At 36.9% G+C, this 22,272-nt stretch overlaps 1 pseudogene; it reads right to left on the bottom strand.

Annotated features, from left to right (window-relative positions):
* Positions 1-12,185: 12,185 nt before the first annotated feature.
* On the bottom strand, positions 12,186-13,097 carry LOC148120898 (olfactory receptor 1468-like; annotated as a pseudogene).
* Between the last annotated feature and the right edge of the window lie 9,175 nt (positions 13,098-22,272).

Raw genomic sequence — 22,272 nt, 5'->3', positions numbered from 1 at the left:
CCATTGTTGGCTTTTCTAAAATTCCTTCCTTCACTGTACTGGTCCTGAACATTGTAGGGTTCTGTTGATGGAGTTTTGCATATGATAGTGAAACACAAATATCCACCTCCAGAAAAGCTTAATCCTTATTGGTCTAATGTGATTGGGCTATTAGGGATGAATAGCTTTTGTTTTTGAATGTGAAAATAGTAAGTGGGATCTAAAAATATATCCAGCATTTTAGACAGTGTGCTGCCTGCTCTGGTTGTGTTAAACAGCCATATTTTGCTTGAAATGTGTTTGTTACAGATACTTCCAAGAAGAATGATATTTCTACTCTCTATGTTTTGATTGACATTAGAAGTAAAAGTGGTTTATGGTAGACTCAAGTTCCAATTCATTTATCCCTAAGGACTGTGAAAAAAAGTAAATAGGTTTAGTATTTTCACTGTCTTTGGTTTACTAGAGACATGAATGCTTACCCTTGTTTATTAACGTGCTATTCACAATTGCTAGAAATACAAACAGTATAGATTCAACTGAGAGATACTATTGAGCTTTATGCAGTGTACAGTGTACACATTTATAATGCCCTTACCTATGCCTACATCTTGTAGTGTGTTTCCTACTTTTTCCTAAGAAGTTTAAGATATTCATGATGAAGTCCTTGATCCAATAGTCATTGATTTTTATATTAATTTCTTTCTTTTTTTGCTTTTCTGCAATTTAAAAAAAATCACACAATTTATTTTGCTCTTTCTTACTCTTACTCTTCCAATTCCTCCCAGACCCGCCATATCTCTCGATCTACCCCATTCCATGCCTCTTTACTCCTTCTTTAAAAATCAAACAAAATAGAATAAACGCACACACACACAAACAGATACACACATGTATGAACTCCTCAAAACCATAAAATAGACACCAAAACACAAAAGCAAAAAAAACCAATAAGACAAAAATGACCCAAAAAATCATACTGAGGCCAAATCTCTACAAAATTACTGAGTTCATTTAGTGTTGGTCAACAACATATGAGCATAGGCATACACTGAATTATAGTTCATATACCCTGTGAGACTTCACTGGATAATTTTTTTCTTTGCCAGGAGGTATTAATTTCATATATCTTCTTTCTTTTGTTCTCTCTCTCTCTCTCTCTCTCTCTCTCTCTCTCTCTCTCTCTCTCTGTGTGTGTGTGTGTGTGTTTGATGATTTTCTTTTTTAAAAAAGAACTCTACCAAAAACTCTACCAAAGAACTCCTACAGCTGATAAACACCTTTAGTAACGTGGCAGGATACAAGATCAACTCCAAAAAATCAGTGGCCCTCCTATACACAAAGGATAAAGAAGCAGAGAGGGAAATCAGAGAAACATCACCTTTCACGATAGCCACAAATAGCATAAAATATCTTGGGGTTACTCTAACCAAGGAAGTGAAAGACCTATTTGACAAGAACTTTAAGTCTTTGAAGAAAGAAACTGAGGAGGATACCAGAAAATGGAAAGACCTCCCCTGCTCTTGGATTGGGATAATCAACATAGTAAAAATGACAATTCTACCTAAAGCAATCTATAGATTCAATGCAATCCCCATCAAAATTCCATCAAACTTCTTCACAGACCTTGAGAGAACAATAATCAAGTTTATATGGCAAAACAAAAAACCCAGGATAGCCAAAACAATCTTATACAATAAAGAAACTTCAGGAGGCATTACCATTCCTGACTTCAAACTCTATTACAGAGCTACAGTATTGAAAACAGCTTGGTATTGGCATTAGAACAGAGAAATCGACCTTTGGAATCGAATAGAAGACCCGGATATTAACCCACAAACCTATGATCACCTAATTTTTGACAAGGGAGCTAAAGGTATACAATGGAAGAAGGAAAGCATCTTTAACAAATGGTGCTGGCATAACTGGATGTCAACATGTAGAAGAAGGAGAGTAGATCCATATCTATCACCATGCACAAAACTCAGGTCCAAATGGATTAAAGACATCAACATTAATCCATCCACTTTGAACCTGATAGAAGAGAAAGTGGGAAGTAATCTACAAGATATAGGCACAGGAGGCCTCTTCCTAAGTAGGACCCCAGACAATAAGAGAAACAATGAATAAATGGGATCTACTGAAACTGAGAAGCTTCTGTAAAGCAAAGGACAACGTCAGTAAGACAAAAAGGCTGCCTTCTGACTGGGAGAAGATCTTCACCAACCCCTCATCAGACAAAGGTCTGATCTCCAAAATATACAAAGAACTCAAGAAACTAGACACTAAAACTCTAATTAACCCAATTTAAAAATGGGGTACTGAACTGAACAGAGAATTCACAACAGATGAACTTCGAATGGCCAGAAGACACTTAAGGTCATGCTCAACCTCCTTAGCGATCAGGGAAATGCAAATCAAAACCACTTTGAGATACCATCTTTCACCTGTCAGAATAGCTAAAGTCAAAACACCAACGATAGCCTATGCTGGAGAGGATGCGGGGTGAGGGGAACACTCATCCATTGTTGGTGGGAATGCAAACTTGTGCAGCCACTGTGGAAATCAGTGTGGCGATTTCTCAGGAAACTGGGAGTCAATCTCCCTCAGGACCCAGCAATTCCACTCTTGGGAATATACCCTAGAGATTCCCTAGCATACTACAAAAGCATTTGTTCTACTATGTTCATAGCAGCACTATTTGTAATAGCCAGAACCTGGAAACAGCCTAGGTGCCCCTCAATAGAAGAATGGTTAAAAAAGGTGTGGAGCATATACACATTAGAGTTTTACTCAGTGGTAAAAAATAATGACATATTGAATTTTGCATGCAAATGGATGGACATAGAAAACGCTTTACTGAGTGAGGTAAGCCAGACCCAAAAAGAGGAACACGGTATGTATTCACTCATAAGTGGATTCTAACCATAATTTAAAGGTCTTTGAGCCTATTATTCGTGATCCTAGAGAAGCTAAATAAGAAGATGAACCTGATGAAGATTATTTAGCTATCCGCCAGGAGGTAGGAAATAGTCAAGAGTCCCAGGTAACCTTGGGTGCATGGGGGGGTGGGTGGGAGGGTTGTTGGAAGGGGAGAGGGTTAGAGAGAAGGGAGTAGGGGAGGAATGGAGAAAGCTTGGTTGACCGGGATGGGGGGAAGGGAGGAAGGATGAATATGGGTTCAGAAAGAATATATTTCAACTAAGGGAGTCATTTTAGGGTTTATAGGAAACTTGATTATATATGGGATCCCAGGTCCAAGGAGAGATCCCCAGATTGTTCTCTGGACAGAGGAGAGGGTGCCTGAACTGGCCTTGGCCCATAACCATACTGATGAATATTTTGCTTATCACCATAGATCCTTCATCTGGCGATGAATGGCGATTCAGACGGAGACCCACATTGGAGCACCGGACTGAGCCCCCCAAGGTCCAAATGTGGAGAAGAAGGACGAAGAAAATGACGAAGGACTGCGAGGGATGCTATCACTCACTGATACAAGGGGTCAGATCTAATGAGAGTTTACCAAAGGCAGTTGGACTGCGACTGAACAAGCACGTGATCCAACCAGATTCTCTGAATGTGGCCGGATTCTCTGAATGTGGCTGGCCCGGAGTCTTTCTGAGAAGCCATTGACAATGACACTGGGACTGGTTTCCTCTGCATATACTGGATTTTTGGGATCCAGTCTGTTTGGATACTCACCTTCCTGGACCTGGAGGGAGGGGAGACGATCTTGAACTTCCCACAGGGCTTGAAACCCTGACTGCCCTTATGGACAAAGAGGGAGGAGGAGAGGGGGGGTTGGGAGGGTGTTGGGAAGAGGGGCATAAATGGAAACTTTTATAATTTAATAAAATTACTTAAAAAAATACTCTAAATTTTAATTATGGTTGTTTGACAAAATAAATCAAATAAAACTCTTTGGGCTATATCTTTAAAACGGGTATGAAAACTATTCTTCAATAAATTTGAATTTAAGATATCAAAAAAAAATTATTTACTTATTTTATTTTCTTATTATTTCTCATATATTGCACTATGATCACATTTTTACTCCTCTCTTCTCATCCTAGTCCTTTCTACATTCCCTATCCCCAAGATCCTCTCCTCCTCCATTTCCCTTCTAAAACAGTAGGCTTCCCAAGGATAGCAATCAAACATTGGATTACAAGTTGCAATAAGATGAGTCACAAACCCTCATATCAAAGATGAATGAGGCAGCCCAGTAGGAGGAAAAGGGTCTTAAAACCAGGAAAAAGAGCAATAGAGATCCAACACTCCCTCTGTTAGTACTCCTACAAGAAAATCAAGCTACACAACTATAACATATATGCAGAGGACCTAGGTCAGACCCATTCCATGTCTCTGATTATTGCTGCAGTTTCTATAGCCCCAGGAACACTATTTAATTGATTCTAAGTGTCTTGTTTATGTGGTATCCTTGACTCTCTGATATTCGCCTAATGTGTGTGAGTCTCTGCATCTGGTCCTACAAGTTGCTGGAAAAAACCTCTCTGATAACATTTATGCTAGATTCTGATCTATAAGTGTAGCAGAATATCATTAGAAATCATTTCATTGACATTTTTAGCATTTAGGTTTGGTTCTACCCTGGCTATTCTGTCTCTGGTTTCTGACCTCAGGCAATATCAGGCTTGGGCTCCCTCTTATGGCATGAGTCTCAAGTTGGACCAGTCTTTGGTTGACCACTACCAAAAGTTCTGTGCCACTATTACCCTAGCACATCTTTCACATGGGACAAATTGTAGGTTGAAGGTTTTGGCCCATGTTGATGTCATTCCTTTCATTGGAAGTCTTGTGTGGTTATAGACGATAGTGGGTACAGACTCTGTATGCTGCATTACTAGGAATTTTTGTTAGAGTTATCCCTGTAGATTTCAGGGAATTTCCATGGCAAAACCAAAGTGCCCCTCCATTTCAGTTGTCACTCCCAGTATTTTCTTCTCTACCCTCTCAATTTGATGCCTTCTGTTCCCAATCCTACTCACCTCCAGTTCAATCATATATCTCACTTCCAATACTCCATACATCTTCTTGGTTATGGATGGGAAATTAGTTCTTTCTCAGATTTGACACTCCATCTGTCTGGAATGTGGGCATGAAACCACATTCTTTGTGAGTTCATATGTGAATCAAAAATGTTGTGTCCAGAAAACATTGTTCCTTTGAATTCTTCCACCACCTGTGAATCTTATAATCTTTCAATCTCTTCTTCCAAGCAGATTTCCTTGATGTGATTGGTGATGTAACATAAAGGGTCCTGTTTGTTGGGGTTTTCTGTCCCGCCCAGTACCCCACAGCTGGCAAGTCCCAAAGTTATAAGCTGATTGGTCCATTAGCTCTAGTTACTTTTTAGCTAACTCTCACATCTTGATTAACCCATTATTCTGATCTATGTTAGCATTGTGCCTCAGTACCTTTTTCAGCTGACATATCACATCCTGCTGCTTCAGTGATCTGCACAGGACTGGCAGGAATCAACTTCCTCCTTCTCAGAATTCTCCTGTTCTCATTACATCATTTTTACTTCCTGTTTTGTTTTTCTGCCTATACTTCCTGCCTGGCCAATCAGCATTTATTTAAAACATGATTGACAGAATACTTACAATTCTTCTGCACCAGGTGACATTGTTATCTTATCACTAGTGTGTATTTATTTTTGTTCTCCTAGTATGAAATTGGGTATTCATAGTGTATGGACTTTATCTGGCTCTTTGGTTTGATCCCATCATCAATATGCCTATTTTCATGCAATACATGGATTTCATGCACACTAAGAAAGATATCCACTGTCCCCAGCATTATTTGTTGAAGAGATTTTCTTTTTCTCTAGGTTTAATTTTAGATTTAGCTTAATTTTGCTATTGATTATATACACTAATGCATGTTAAAATATTAGGTTTTTCTCATGTAGAGAAAAATAATTTAACTTATATGTTAATATTCTTTATTGATGTGGGATTTCCCTATGTATGCTGTGAATACCACTGGGTAATAAAGTAGCTTTTTTGGACCTGTGATAGGGTAGAACAGAGCTAGGCAGCGGAAACTAAACTGAATACAAGGAGAAAGGAGGCAGAGTCAGGGAGAAGCCATGTAGCCTAACAAGAGACAGATGCCAGAACTTTACCTGGTAAGCCACAGCCTCATGGTGATACATAGATTAATGAAGATGGGTTAAATTAATACATAAAAGATAGCCAATAAGAAGCTAGAGATAATAGCCCAAGTAGTGAATTGATCAGTTTCTGTGTGGCTATTTTATGTCTGAGCTGATGGGCAGCTGGGAAACAAATAAGCAGCCTGCCTCTTACTACAAATGAGTACCCAACATGGTGCCAATTAAAATCCACATAAAACTTGAGAGGACTTGAAAAGGAATTCTAGACTCTAAAAACCAAAGTTTAGCCACATTTTTTCCCCAAATGGGCGTTGCTAGATGGCAGCATGCTGCGGCTCCTTTAAGAGAGGTCTCCCTGATTCAGCAGTAGCAGAATAAAGCCATGGCTTCCCAGGCCAGGCTGCCAGCACAAACTCTGATTCTTTTGGGAAGCAGAGCATTATGATAGGGTTTGTGAGCAGAGTGCTACAACTTGTTTCATGATAACATAGACCTGCTGTGTGCCTGAAAATGGGGATGTGGGTATGACTTGCATTAAACAGACCTCTGCCTTGCATTGTTGAACTGAGTAGAGCAGGGAGACTGGGCCTTAGCAATGCTGCTGCTTAGGTTTTTAAGAAGTTCTTAGCCTTTTAAGAAGCAGTCCTAGTCAGAAAAGAATTACAGATACACAATAAAGACAAATACAGATAGAAAATAATTCTAAATGAGTCATAGTGTTGTATGTATGCTTGGGAGAGAGAAGAGAAAAAATATAGAGAGTTATAAAAAGAAATAAATGGTTTTAAAAAAACAACACAAAGTTTTTACAGAGACAGTCATCGATTAAAGGAATAAAGATAATAAAATAAATATTAAAAAGTAATAGAGTAAAAATAAATAAACCACTTAAAGATGGAATACACACAGAGGGTTTGAATTATGTATATTATTGCATTTTCTTTGAATTTTTGACTGTGAAGGAGCTAAGAACAGAGAGACAATTCATTTTATGGGCTGCTAAGCTAGAAAATGAGGTAACAGGAACAGGATGGTGGAATTGGGTGCAGGAGAGAGGAAAAACAAAGAAAGAGATATTTTGATAGAGGGCACAATTATGGAATTAGGAAGAAACTTGGAATTCTCAGGAATACACAAGTATGACCCAACTAGGACTCTAAGCAATAGTGGAGAGGTTACCTTAACTGGCCTTTCCCTGTATTCAGATAGACAACTACCTTAACTGAAATCATAGAACCATCGAGTAACTGATGGAAGCAGATGCAGAGATCTACAGCTAAGCACTAGACTAAGCTCCCTGTTGAAGAGAGAAAGGAATGATCATATTTCCAAAGGGATCAAGATCATGATAGGGAAAACCACAGAAACAGCTAAACCAAGTTAGTGGAAATTCATTGAATCCAGACTGAGAACTTGGTAACCTACATAGGAATGAAACAGGACTTCTCAATGTGGGTGACAATAGTGTGACTTAGGCAGTTAGTGAGGCCACTGATAGTGGGACCAGGATTTACCCTTACTGCATGAACTTGATTTTTGAATCCCAATCCTTATGGAGGAATATCTCGCTCAGCCTAGATACAGTGAAGAGGGCCTTGGTCCTGCCTGAGACATTGCTGACTCCCAATGGGAAGCCTTACCCTCTTTAAGGAGTCCATGGGAGTGAGGTGGGGGAAGGATGGAAAGTAGAAAGATTGGAGGGAGGGGAAGCTGGAATTGGTGTATAAATCTTTTTTTTTTAAAAAAAAGAATGCAAGGAACGTAAATCTGATAAAACTGTGGGTCTTATCTAATGATTTTCAAGAATTGCTCATGTAAGGCAGAGGATGGTATCATTGAGTCATTTTTCTCTTCTTTAATTAAACAACTTTATAAAATTCCTGTTTGCAATTGAAAATATCACATTTCTCATTATTATCTTTATATGTGGATCACATTGTGGGGAAATATTTTGTGATATTATAAACAAAATATTTATAAGATAAATTTAAGTAAAATTTTAGTATTGGCATTATAAGAAGATTTTCTTATTACAAAAAGGTCATATTAGTGCCTCTTTCCTATGCCTGTTCCACATGTTGTAGATGAAGAGATTCATCATGGGAGACACCACTGTGTATATATATCATCATGGCCATGGTAGTATCCCTCACATTAGAGTTACAACCAGATGGACATATGTAGACAGAAATAACTGAGCCATAGAATAGTGAAACCACAGACAGTTGGGAGTCAGAAGGTGAAAAGACCTTGTAGATAAGCAGAGCAGAACAAACCCTTAGGATAGAGGAGATAATTTGTACATAGAAAACAAATGTAAGAATGAAATGAAAATATCAAGCCCTCCCAAGGTAAATATTATTAGTTAATTAATGTAAATATCAGAGCAGGCCAACTAGAGCATAGTAGATATGTCACAGAAAAAGTAGGAATTACATTGTCTTCACAACATGATAATCTTGCAAAGAGTAGGGTGTACAACATGGAATATAACATTGTTAGTATCCAGAACAATGCTACCTGTCACACACTGAGCTTGGGCTTCATTATACTGTTGTAACCAAAAGGGTAACAGATAACTACATAGTGATCATAAACCCCCAAGAAGAATGTTCTCCATGTCTCCAGAAACCATTAAAAAGTATATTTGTGTCAGAAAATCTGCATAGAAAATCTAGGATGGATCCTGGTTTTGCATGTTTTGTAGCAATTTGGCAGTGAGACAGAGGAAAATTGTCGATCATAGAAGGAGAAGTTGCTGAGAAAGAAGTGCATGGGTGTGAAGAGATGGGCATCCATTAGAATGCAGATGATGATGATGATGATGATGATGATGATGATGATGATGATGATGATGATGATGATGTCCCCCAGGACAGTGGTGTGGGACATAGCCAGGAACAGGGCAAAGAACATGTATTCTCTGGGAGAATAGGCAGATGCAAGAGAATGAACTTGATACAACAGTTTGGTTGCTCATTATTGTCTTTCAGCCATTTTAGATTCCTCTGTTGAGAGTTCTCTGTTTAAGTCTGTACCCCATTTTTTATAGTATTATTTGTTCTTTTGATGACCAATTTCTGAGTTATTTGGCTATTTTGGTTTTTTCCTGATAATTTCTATTACTTTATTAATAATACCAATCAAAATTTTCACTTCCTCCCCTCTTCCCACCTTCTTCCTAAGAGAGGGCAGGATACCCTGCCCTATGGAAAGTCCAAGGTCCTCCCCCTTCCATTCAGGATTAGGAAGGTATGCATTCAAATAAAATAGGATCCCAAAAGCCAGTACAGAGACAAATCCCAGTGCCATTATTATTGGCTTCTCTGTCTGCCTCAATTGTGAGCCACATTCAGAGGGTCCAGTTTGATCCCATACTTATTCAGTCCCAGTCCAGCTGGATTTGTTGAGCTCCCATTAGTTCAGGTACACTGTCTCAGTGGGTGGACCAACTCCTCGTGGTCCTGACTTCCATGGTCATATTCTCCCTCCTTCTCTTCAACTGGACCTTGGGAGCTCAGTCCAATGTCCCAATGTGGGTCTCTGTCTCTATCTCCATCCATCTCCAGATGAAGGATCTATGTTGATATTCAAGATAGTCATCAGTCTGAGTACAGGACAAGGCCATTTCAGGCACCCTCTCCTCCACTGCTCAGGGTCCTAGCTGGGGACATCCCTGTGGACATCTGGGAACCCATCTAGAGTCAAGACTCTTGCAAACCCCACAATGCCTCCCTTAATTAAGATATCTTCTTCCCTGCTCCCATATCTGTCCTGCCTCCATCTCAAACAACTCACTCCCCCAAGCTATCCCTAAACCCCCTTCTCCCTTTTCTTTCCCCCTCTCCCCTTCCCCCCACCCCATCTCACCTCCATGCTCCCAATTTTTGCCTGGCGATCCTGTCTGCTTCCAATTTCCAGGAGGATTTATATGTGTTTTTCTTTGTGTTCACCTTATTACTTAGGTTCTCTAGGATCATGTACTATAGGCTCAAAGTCCTTTGTTTATGGCTGGAGTCCACTAATGAGTGAGTACATACCATATTCATATTTTTGGGTCTGGGTTATCTCACTCAGGATAGTGTTTTCTATTTTCATCCATTTGCATGCAAAATTCAAGATGTCATTATTTTTTACCACTGAGTAGTACTTTATTCATTCTTTCATTGAAGGACATCTAGGTTGTTTCCAGGTTCTGGCTATTACAAATAATATGGCTAAAGCTTCAACAATTAAATATCCCAAACCAAAATCTTCCGACAAACACACAAACATATTGAATAGACAGCATAAAAAGAGAAAATATAAATGTGCAATTACATTTTAAAACATGTTCAACATATTAAAACTCGCCCATTTGTTATATCTAGAACTTTAAAGATAGTTTTAGATCATAATTAACTGTCAGCAAGTAAAGCCATGGAAAGTTGTAACAAGTGCTACTGCGTATCTATGATAGACCTCTTCAAAACTATAAAATGATGGTTTAAGAGATTAATATGAAAAGGTAACAAAAAATGTTATCACCTCATTATTTGCCCCCAAAGCCTTTTTTTGATGTTTAAAAGAGATTAATGATACAAGGGACATATATAAAATAATAAAGGCAATTCACAGTTATCCTATAGCTAACATCAAATTTAAATAGTGAGAAACTTAAAGCATATTGCTTCTATTTTGATTTAATTTGATAGATTTTTATATTTTCAACCACCCCTGCATCTCCAAGATGAAGCCTAATTTATCATGATACATGATCTTTTGGATGTGTTCTTGTATTTGGTTTCCATTTTGTTGAGCATTTCTGCATATAACTTCATAAGGAAAATTAATCTGTAATTCTTCTTCTTTGTTGAATCTTTCTGTGGTTTAGATATCAAGGTGACTGTGGTTTAATAAAATGAATTTAGCAATTCCACTAAAATTAGGATTGAGACAAAGTTGTCTACTCTCCATATCTGGAGTAAGAGGAGTGGGCTGCATCCCACCGTCAAGCTAGCTTAACCCCCAAAAAAACCACACAGAAATTCTATTAATTTTCTATTAATTAAATTACTGCTTGGCCCATGAGCTCTATCCTCTTATTGGCTAACTCTCACATCTTGATTCAACCCATTTCTAATAATCTGCATGTCACCATGAAGTCGTGGCTTATCGGGAAAGATTCAGTATGTCTGACCTGGTGGCTGGCTCCATGGCGGCAATCTCTGAACCCTCTTTCTTCCTCCCAGAATCAGTTCTGTCGACCCCACTTACCTATGTTCTGCCCTATCAGGACAAGTAGTTTCTTTATTAATTAACCAATGAAAGCAACACATAGATAGAAGGACCTCCTACACCCCATATTCAGTATTGAAAACTGGAAGTTTTAGCTAGAGCAGAAAGACAACTGAAGGAGATCCAGAGGATACAATTTGGAAAGGCAGTGGTCAGAGTACCGTTATTTGCAGATGATATGATATATAAATAAGTCACCGCTAAATATTATACCAGGGAACTGACAAAGCTAAGAAAACATTCAACAATGCGGATGGATACAAGGTTACCACAAAAAAAGCCCATAATACTCAGAAATGCAATCAACAGATTGAGAATGACATTATAGAAGGAACTCCTTTTACCAGGACCCCAAATAATATAAAATATCTTGGGGTAACCCTAACCAAACAAGTCCAAGACTCGTATGACAAAATCTTTTAGTCTATGAAGAATGAAATTGAAAAAAATATCAAAAATAGAAATTTTTCCCAAGCTCATGGAATTCGTAGAATTATCATAGTAAAACTGGCCATCCTACCAAAAATAATCCCCATCAAAATTCAACACAATCCTTTACAGTCCTTGAAAGAACAATACTCATTTTCATAAGCCAAAACAAACAAAAACAACAAAAATCTAAGGGTAGCTAGTACAGTCCTAAAAAATAAAAGAAGTTCTGGAGGAATCACCATCAGTGATTTCAACCTGGACGACAAAGTTACAGTAATAAAAAACACATTGTATTGGGATAAAATGAGGCATGTTGAAGAACAGAATAGAACCAAAGACCCAAGTGTTGCCATTACAGGAATATTTTCTTCTTGGAAAGGACTCTTAGCAGGGCCTCTTTCATGTCTCTGTTCCTCAGGCTATAGATGAAGGGGTTCAGCATGGGAGTCACCACTGTGTACATCATGGCCATTGCAGTCTTTTTTGCAGTGGAGTTATTAGCTGATGGACATAGGTAGAGACCAATAATTGTCCCATAGAACAGTGAGACCACTCGGGATAACCCGAGTAGATGAAATCTTTTGGATGGAGCAGACAATTTGCACATAGGACACAATGATTAGTAAGAATGGTATGACAATATTGAGCCCTCCCTCAAACAATATCATTAGTTCATTAATATAAACATCAGAGCAGGCCAACTTGAGCAGAGAAGATATGTCACAGAAAAATTGAGGGATCACATTGTCTTCACAGAATGACAACCTGGCCATGAGCAGGGTGTGCAGCATGGCATGGAATGTGGTCAGAACCCAGGACAGCACCACCTGATACAGACAGAGCCTTGGGCTCATGATGCTGGTGTAATGAAGGGGAAAGCATATGGCCACATAGCAGTCATAGGCCATGACTACAAGAAGAAAACTCTCCAAGTCTCCAAAAAACATTAAAAAGTACATTTGTGTCAGACAACTTGCATAGGGGATGGATGGGTCCTTGCTCAGCATGTTCTGCAGCAATTTGGGCATTGTGACAGAGGAATAGCAGATGTCAGAGAAAGACAAGTTGCTGAGAAAGAAGTACATGGGTGTGTGGAGATGGGATTCCAGTAGAATGAGGATGATGATGATGATGTTTCCCAGGACAGTGGTGAGGTACATGGCCAGGAATAGGGCATAGAAGAGATTTTGGTACTCTGGTGGTATGGGGAGGCCCAGGAGGAGGAACTGGGTGATGGCAGTTTTGTTGCTCATTATCATTTTTCATCTCCAGAAACCTAATGAGAAAAATATCAGGATTAATGAAAGCTCAAAATGTAAACAAACATTTATCTAGAATGCATAATCTACAACAATGCATCTGACAGTTATCATAATTATAATCTCAAAATCCAAATATCTGTAATCATTAAAATCATTAATGATTTTTCTCAACTTCTCTTTAACACATTTCTGTTTTCATCATTTTCTATTCGGTTCTATGTATTTCTACTGAGATACAAAATGGACTAATGCTTCTTTCTCCTGCTGTCTGCATATCCTGGGAAACTGTTGTTTGTTCATTTTTATGTTGTTCTATGTTATGTATGTTGGTGTTCTTAAAGAATTTTGATTAAGTTTATCACCATAATTCTACATAAGTTTCAAGAAAAACACACAAACTCTATTTCCTTAGATTACCATTTCAAATCGAGATATACAGGTCTCTGAAACACACAGATTTCTATTCCACTGCTCACGAGTCACCTTCCCTTTATTAAATGTGTTACAGGCTTCAGTAGGTCAAAGCACCAAGTTTAATTCATGTCTTCAAATTGCTGCCTCGCAAAACATTCCTCATTATCCTACTTCTCCTGTATCCCATAGTGTAGTAAAAGAAAATCATATTTAAGTCACAAGTTTATGAATTTCAATCACTTACCTTGAACTTCTGTCATACATTAAACAGAGTCTCCCTTCATTCTCCTCCTATATTATCCACCCTTTCCTGTGAAATTATATCCATAAATTAGGATCAGATCTTGTCTTTACTGAAATACAGTAGCAGACTAAGTTCTTTCCTTTGTTCTTATGTCCCTGATGTTTTACTTCTCCTTCAACCTCCATCATTTAGACCATGGCATCCTAATAGAGATGTTTGAACATCTCTTGTATGAACTATGCTTCAGATTACCACTATTGCTGTGAGGATAAGGACAAAGCTCCTGTCAGGGACACTAATCCTGTTCCACTATCTGAACACTAATGCTGTTTCATTATCTCATGTGTTCTAAAAGTATATCCTTACATGATCTCACCATATCTCTTGAATTTCTCTTTTTATCACTTTTATGGTAAAACTCTTCACCTTTCAATTTGAGAGTTTCTCCTGAACATTTCCTATTCCTTCCTCCCTTCTCTTTCCCCTTCATCTGGTTCATCCTCATTCATATGTAAGAAATATTACTTATCACATACACACAGCTAAATTTACTCTGTCTCTCCATACTAAGTAAGAGCCACAGCTATGTTCCACTGCATCTGTACATATTCCATGCACTTAATACTTTTATCACTGATTTAAGCTACCTGCCATTCAACTGTAAATTATATGCAAGAAAGGTCATGCATGAGTTCATTCCATTTGATCATTTACTGTCACTCCTAATGTTTAATTAGGCCAGTATTGGTCTTGATGCACAAATTTTGGCAATGAACATTTGTTATCTGGTGTTCAACCTGATACAGATTTCTTTTAATTCAAAGGTAAAAAATCCGCATTATAATTGAAAGACTTGACCAGTTCTCCTAAATTTTAAACTATATAATGAGTATCAGAAATATAATGTCACATTTCTACAGTATTAGGGTTAGTCATTTGTATCACACAGAGTACTGATGACTCTAAATTATATCCATATTCTTTAATTCATAAGCTGTTATTGATATTGGTACAGTAGACAGATATTTTAAGATTTTTATGAACAATAAAAGTGACAAAATTAGTTATCTTTGAGTTATTATTCCCATATATCTGTAGTGTATGTGATAATTAATTTATGCATCAAGTCAGTGAATCATGATGTTAAGTTTTGAAAACTAATTGCTTCTATGAAGATGATCTATAAATATTATCTGTAGTCCTTGAGTCAAGTAACTACCATTTTATAAGATGATGTTCTTTGTTAAATCAGATGAAAGTATTAGAGGAAAAAAGACAGTTGACTCTAGAAAAGTTTTCATATTCTGACATTGATACAATACTGTGCCCTCCACTCCTTTCAGGGACTCCATTATTCTAGGCAGTTTTTCAAATTTTGTCCTTATCAGCCTCTAACACTGGGCAGTCTCTCTACTATGTCCCTACTCACACCACCTTGTGGGTATTTCTGGGCCTTGGGGTCCTTCAACACTAGCATTCCAGATCTGGTATAACTCATTAAAGACATTGTAATCTCTTTGGATTTTTCTGGGACAAATTTGCCTCAGGTATCTACAGAGGAGAGAAATTACAGTCACTGATCACTTCCTCTTCTACTCAGGGGAAGGTAAAATTTAAAGAGCAACAGCAACAAAAAAGAAATAAACATTAGCAGTCACTAGAAAACCAAAAAAGTTAAGGTGCATACCCAATGACTGTTAATGTAATGAACAGGCCTGACTGGATCCTACTTTGTTACTGGGTGGAACGAAGAAGCAGACTAGAAAACCACCCCAAGTTCTCAGGCATTATTTTCATTGCAAATGATTTAAAGCATATCGCACAACAAAAATTTACACAGAAAACCATAGATAGTTTTGAAAGTTTTGATTGTGAACCTAGCTTTTAATGGCTGAGTCATGTCTCCAGCCCATACGGTGGTAAATGTTAAATAAAATGAAATCAAAAAATGTAACAGACACTGTGATGGCTTCACAATCCAACCTACAACATCGCAATTCAACATGACTGATTACTTGTACAAGAATTAAGGACATATACTTGACCTTCTGAAAAAGTTTAAACCTTTTCTTTAGCTGACGTTCTATGTGTACCAATGAAAAGGGCAGGAATATAGCAAGCTGATGGCAAATGTAATGCTTCCTCATGCCAATAGTAAGGTAGTCCATGTTCCTATGCATGTTCACTCATTTTATCTTCTTACCTATATGTGAAAAGCATAATTGTACCTACTACCATCATTACTCCAACCCATTTACATATATGTGAGGTGAGATCAGTGCCTAATTACCTGTTCTATGTGTTGACCATCAATCATGAGGCCATTGCTGGCATTTATAATTCCTTCTTTCATTGTAGTCCTCAACTTAGCAGCCATTTCTTTGATGAAATTCTATATATGATAATGAAAGAAAAAATTCTACACCAAGGGATCTTGATCCTTATTGGTCTAACCTTATTGGAACCTTATAGATAATTAATTTATGTTTTTGAATGTAAAGTAGTAAGTGGAATGAATCTAAGGACATGCCCAATATTTCAGACAGATTACTGCCTACTCTGGTTGTATAAAACAACCATATCATGGATAATAATTTGTTGATTTCAGTTACTACAAAAAGAATGTGTCTACTCTGAGTTTTTATTGACTTGAATAAATAATGTAGTATATGGCATTCTCAAGTTACAATTCAATCATCCTAAGTATGGTGATGTTCATGTACATGACTATGACCTAATAACTTTAGATTTTTTTACTGGAGAATTACATTCTTATACCAGTTTATTGATGCACTATTCATCATATGTAGAACTCTGGTTCTAGTCTAGACACCTTCAACTGAAGGATAATGAAGACATGGAACATATATGGTACAGAATTGCATTCAATCATACAACACTGCTCAAATTTTAATTGAGTTGGTTGTTCTTGATATTTGGTGATTTTTGGTTTTGGATAATCTATATATTAATCCTCTGTCACATGTACAGCTTGCAAATAGTTTTCCCCAATCTCTGGCCATTTCCATTGATTGTCAGTTTTCTTTACTGTACAGAACACATTAAATTTATTTAGTACCTCTTCTCCATTAATGAACTACCAGCACTCTGTTTATAACACTCTTGTCTATTCCTATATCTAGCAATGTACTTCATAATTTTCCAAGAGAAGATTAATAGCTTCATGATTAAGTCTTTTGTAATTATAACAAAGAGTTCCACAATAGCCTGGAATGGAGTATACAAATGTTTATTTATTGGAAGATAAACTCACAATAAGAACAGCAATCCACAGTCCTCTTTGTGCACTGGGAACTAGAACCAAATCCAACATAAAAAATGGCTGCACACACTTTTTGTATGCACTTATAATATATGAGATTGTGCCTGAAGTGCACAATCTCATATATTAGCTGAGTGCTATTAGCTGAAGGAGATTCTACAACATCTCCCCATTTTTCTAAATTCAAATTTTGCAAGAAATTTCTAAATTTCTAAATTTCAAAATTTGCAAGAAATTACAGAGACAACCAGCTACCTGCACATTTACCCAAATTCTCATTGCAATGTTGGGGCAACCACCTTTGACTGAGGTCTAGAATATCTGAGAGACCATTTTCAGAGGCAGGAAAATTTGAAAAATTGTCATACTCTGTCTTGGCAAGGATTGACAGTCATTTTGCTTGCATCCTCCTTGTCTAGTTTGAACACTACGTCTCTTGTCATTAGTCAAGGCAGGGTCAGTTCTTTGCCCAAATATTAGTTTTCCAATAAGAATATAAGCACCTAGTGGAGTGTCTTCAGTGCTCAACATTCTCTCAGGAATGGATCGGTGCTATCTGGAGCAATCATGTCTCACATCAACAGAATCCTAAGTTATTTAAAGGACATACTCTACAGTTATTTGAAGTGTTTGAAGATTATCTATCTATGTGGAATACAGTATCTATGACTCTAAAAAACCTAACTAGTCTAACTGAAAGTATGAAAAGCATGAATGATCATTGATCTGTAATTCTTAATACCTATGCTGCTTAAAGACTAAGATTTCAAACAAAAATATTAAACAATCTTTAAAAAAATGTGCAACAAATTAGGATAATGATCTCAAAATATAAATGATGTATTTAAATATTTTGATTGCAGATAGAAATGTATGCTACAATATGAAAAATATAAACTAAAATTGCATCAGTATACAAAATATCTTGACTAGAAGTAGAAATGTGCATGCATAAAATATGACAAAATAACTTTTCATAGGTGCACAAATATTGTAAACAGAAATTGAAGCATATTCAATATAACAAGTATAATTGGAATTTGAGTGAATGTGCAAGAATCTATACCAATATATATGTCTATAAATAATAGCTCACAAGTTAGATATACTAATCTACATATTATCCCATTCTATCCAATCCCTTTCATTTTTCAAAGGAATTCCCAAGCCTACTTTATTGACAACCCCAACCTTATAACACTTATAACTAACCCCTAATAGATGTCCCTAACTTTTGTAAGACCTAGACTGCTCTTTTGTTTCCCAGCAGCACAGATGCAAATAATCATTCAGAAACTATATTAATCACAACACTGTTTGACCAATAGCTTAGGTGTATTCTTAGTTAGCTCTTACTTTTTAAATTAATTCATTTCTATTAATCTGTATATTTCTACAAGGCTGTAGCATACCGGGTAATGTTCCAGCATCCATCTCCTTCAGCAATTATGTGCCATCTCCCTAACTCTGCTTATTCTCTCTCTACATATATATCTCTGTTCAGATTTCCTTGGCTATATTCTGCCCTGCCATTGACTGAAACAGCTTCTTCATTAACCATGGTAATAAAACCGACTAATAGTATACAGAGGGGAAACCCACATTATCTCCAATTTTCTGTCTAAAATAAAGGACTGTTTTAAATTTAGTAAAGTAAAATTACATATACAAAACAGCTATTAACAAGAATTATAGCTAAAATATGTAGTTCATTTGTTTCTGGAAAGTTTCATATCTAATTTGTCTTTAACTAAGAAAAACAGGATACCAGAAAAAAGACTGCCAAACCTTACCAAGAGTGTATAAGACAGTTTTTCAAATCTTCCTTCATCTGAAAATGATCTATCATAAATTCAAGGACTCAGTCAAAGGTGGTTGCACCAACATTGCAAATGAGAATTTGGGTGAATGTGCAGGTAGCTGGTTGTCTCTGTCATTTCTTGCAAATTTTGGAAGTTGCTTAAATGCACTGCCTATTTACTCATGTAATATTATTTACATTCTCAGATTTTTAAAGGGTTTGAAGAGTCAATTTATTTTGACCATTCTAGCTCCTCCTCCACCTCCTCCCATATACTCGCTACCTTTCTACCAGTTCCACACCATGCCTTTACTCTCTTTCATTAGAAAACAAACAAAACACAAGAAACACACAATACTGATCCACACATAGGAACTCAACACAGAATGAACACCAAAACTTAAAAGCCAAAAATTCAATTTAAAAAAGTTCCTCAAAAGGAAACTGAAGCCAAAAGTCTACAAAAGTATAGATTTGGTTTAGTGTTAGCCAACTACTCATGAGAATAGGGCTTATATTGAAGTATATTTGATGTACCCTATGAGACTTCACTGGAGAAAATTGCTTTTTTCTTTGCATTCAGGTATCAATTTCATGTGATATTTCATATATATGATAGATAGAAAAATAGATAGATATAGATATAGATCTATGTATGTGTTTGTTCTATAATTTCCTTTTTAAAAATATTTAGCTATTCTTATCTCATATATTATATTCTAACTACATTTTCCCCTCCTTCCTCTTATTATAGCCCTTCCAAGCTTCCCTATATCTAAGGTCTACTCCTCCTCCAATTTCATTCAGAAAGAGCAGGTCTCCCAATGATATCAACCAAACATGGGATAACAAGTAACAATACGACTAGTCACAAACCCCCATATCAATACTGGATGAGGTAGCCTAATAAGAATAAAGGGGTCTGAAAAGCAGGTAAAAGTGTCAGTGAGGAGTCCCACAGAAACACCAAATTAAACAGCCATAACTTATATGCAGAGGACCTAAGGAAGGCCCATACTGACTCCCTGATTATTCTTCAGTTTTGTGAGCTTCTAGAAGCCCTGGTTAGTTGATTATGTGGGTCATGTTTTTGTGGTATCCTTGACCCTTCTAAGCTTCACCTAATATTTGACTGTACATCTCTGTATATCCTTCTGTAGCTTGCAAAAGAAGCCTCTTTAATGACCATTGTGTTAGACTCTGTTCTACGAGTTTAGCAGAATACCATAAGAAATCAACATTGACCCTTTTTTTGCCATTTGTCATTGGTTCTATCCTGAGTCTCTGGGCTATTCTGCCTCTGGTTCCTGGTTTCCAGACAGTGTCAGGGCTAACTTTTCACTCATGTCACAGGTCTCAAGTTGTACCTGTCATTGGTTAGCCATTCTTAAAAGTTCTGTGACAGTATTATCCAGCACATCTTGCAGGGTTGAAGAATTTATGGCCATGGTGATGTCATTCCCTCCATGGAAGCATTGTGTGGTTACAGAAGGTGAGGTGGCTAGTTCAGATTCTGTATCTCCCATTACTAGGAGTTTTGCTTTAGTCAACCAGGTAGATTTCATGGACTTTAAATATTAGGTTTATATCTCATACCCAAAATGCCCCCTTGTTTCAATTGTCTCTCTGTAAAATTTCTTCTCCTTTTTTCAACTTGATCCCTTCTTGTTCCCAACCCCACTCACCTCCAGCTCACCCAGGTACCTCTTCCATATATCTTCTTGGTTAGGGTTGGGAACCTGATCCTTCTCTCAGTGTGGACACCCCACCTGGCTAGAACCTGGGCATGCTGCAACAGTCTTTGTGAGTTCATACATGCTCTATACTATTGTGTCTGGAAGACACTGTTTCATTGAAGTCACCCATTACTTGTGGCAATTACAAGCTGTCAACCTCTTCAGGGGCAGATCCCTCCATTTTGAAGGGATGGTTTGTTTCACCAGTGTGTATTTTGGGCTTCTCAGTAAGAAAATGTAAGTCCATAAGAGTATGGACTTATGTCTGTGCTCTCAGTTTGATTCCATTGATCAATATGCAATGAATTGATTTAATGCGTGGTAAGAAAGAATAATCTAGTCTCACTCTTTCACAGGTGGATATCCATTGTTACCAGAACTTTTTGTTAACATGGTTGTCTTTTTCTCTAGGGTGAATGTTAGGTCTTGCTTGGTATTAATTGTTATCAAATATATGAAATATTGCACATTAAATATTAGATTTTTCTCATGGAGAGAAAAATTAACTCTATGCTAATATTCTTTATCATTGATAATTCTGATGTACTATGCCACTGAGATTTAAGTTTATCTATGAGAAGAACTGCTGAGACCTTTACAACTATATAAATAATAATATTCCAGAAAGAATATTTGTCTCAATAAGGTGCAGTATAAAAACTGTATGAATAACTGTCTATTTATTGGCAGTTATGCAGATAGAGAAGAGGCTGTTCAGGCAATTGGTTGGAGATGATATCATAAATCAAAACATGAAATCATAAGGTGAAGAAGACATGATAGAACTTAGCATTCAAGTTTGTATGTGTTAAAATTAAAATGATTACAGAGACTTAAATGAAGATGGGCACTGAACATGCATTCAGTGCATCAGAAAGCTATGTAGGTGTTAGTGTTTGAATGAAATTAAGAAAGTGAATAAAGTAGAGAATACTGGAAAAGATTTTACATCATAACTTATAGGGACAAGTTAGTAATGAATGGATTAAGACAAAGGACCTGGTTCATTGCACACTAGTTGATATGACATGAAAGGATTTGGACAACATATTTTTCAAGTACAAGAAAATATCTGCACATGGAATTTTGCAGGCAAAATAAAAAATAAATCAAAAGACAATGCTTGAAATTGAATTTTGTTATATTCTAGCTTCGTTCTACAGTTTGGGGCAAATAAATTTGAAAAGCTGCTACCTAATAATTCCATGAAAAAAATATAAAAATGACACTATTATACAATAGGATGGCAAAAATGTTCAGATTAAGTCAGTAAAGACAATACAGAAATAAAAAGAAAGAAGAAGGTTAAGAGATGAACTGTTGTAAAATTAGTGTAGGAAGAAGAGTAGGAGACATTAGAAAAGCTGTGTTTGAGTTACTTAGATGCTATGACACATCAGCCCTGTATTATTAGATATAATTTATTCATATTTAAATAGTATTCTGCAATCAACACAGAAATTTTGATAAAATAATGAAACCTTGTAAAAATTAGGAATCAATCTAATTCAAGACCCAGGTGTACTACTATCAGGCATATATCCAAAGGATGTTCAACCTACCATAAGGACACTTGCTCAGCTTTGTTTAATGCAGCTTTGTTCATAATAATCAGAAACTGAAAACAACCTATATGTCTCTCAACTGAAGGATGGATAAAGAAAATGTACTGGGCAGTGGTGGTGCACGCCTTTAATCC

The sequence above is a fragment of the Myodes glareolus genome, chromosome 9 (assembly GCF_982192425.1).
Source record: "Myodes glareolus chromosome 9, mMyoGla1.1, whole genome shotgun sequence".
Taxonomy (NCBI): Eukaryota; Metazoa; Chordata; class Mammalia; order Rodentia; family Cricetidae; genus Myodes; species Myodes glareolus.
The sequence above is the reverse complement of the archived record's forward strand: the minus strand, read 5'-3'. Positions and strand labels throughout refer to the sequence as shown.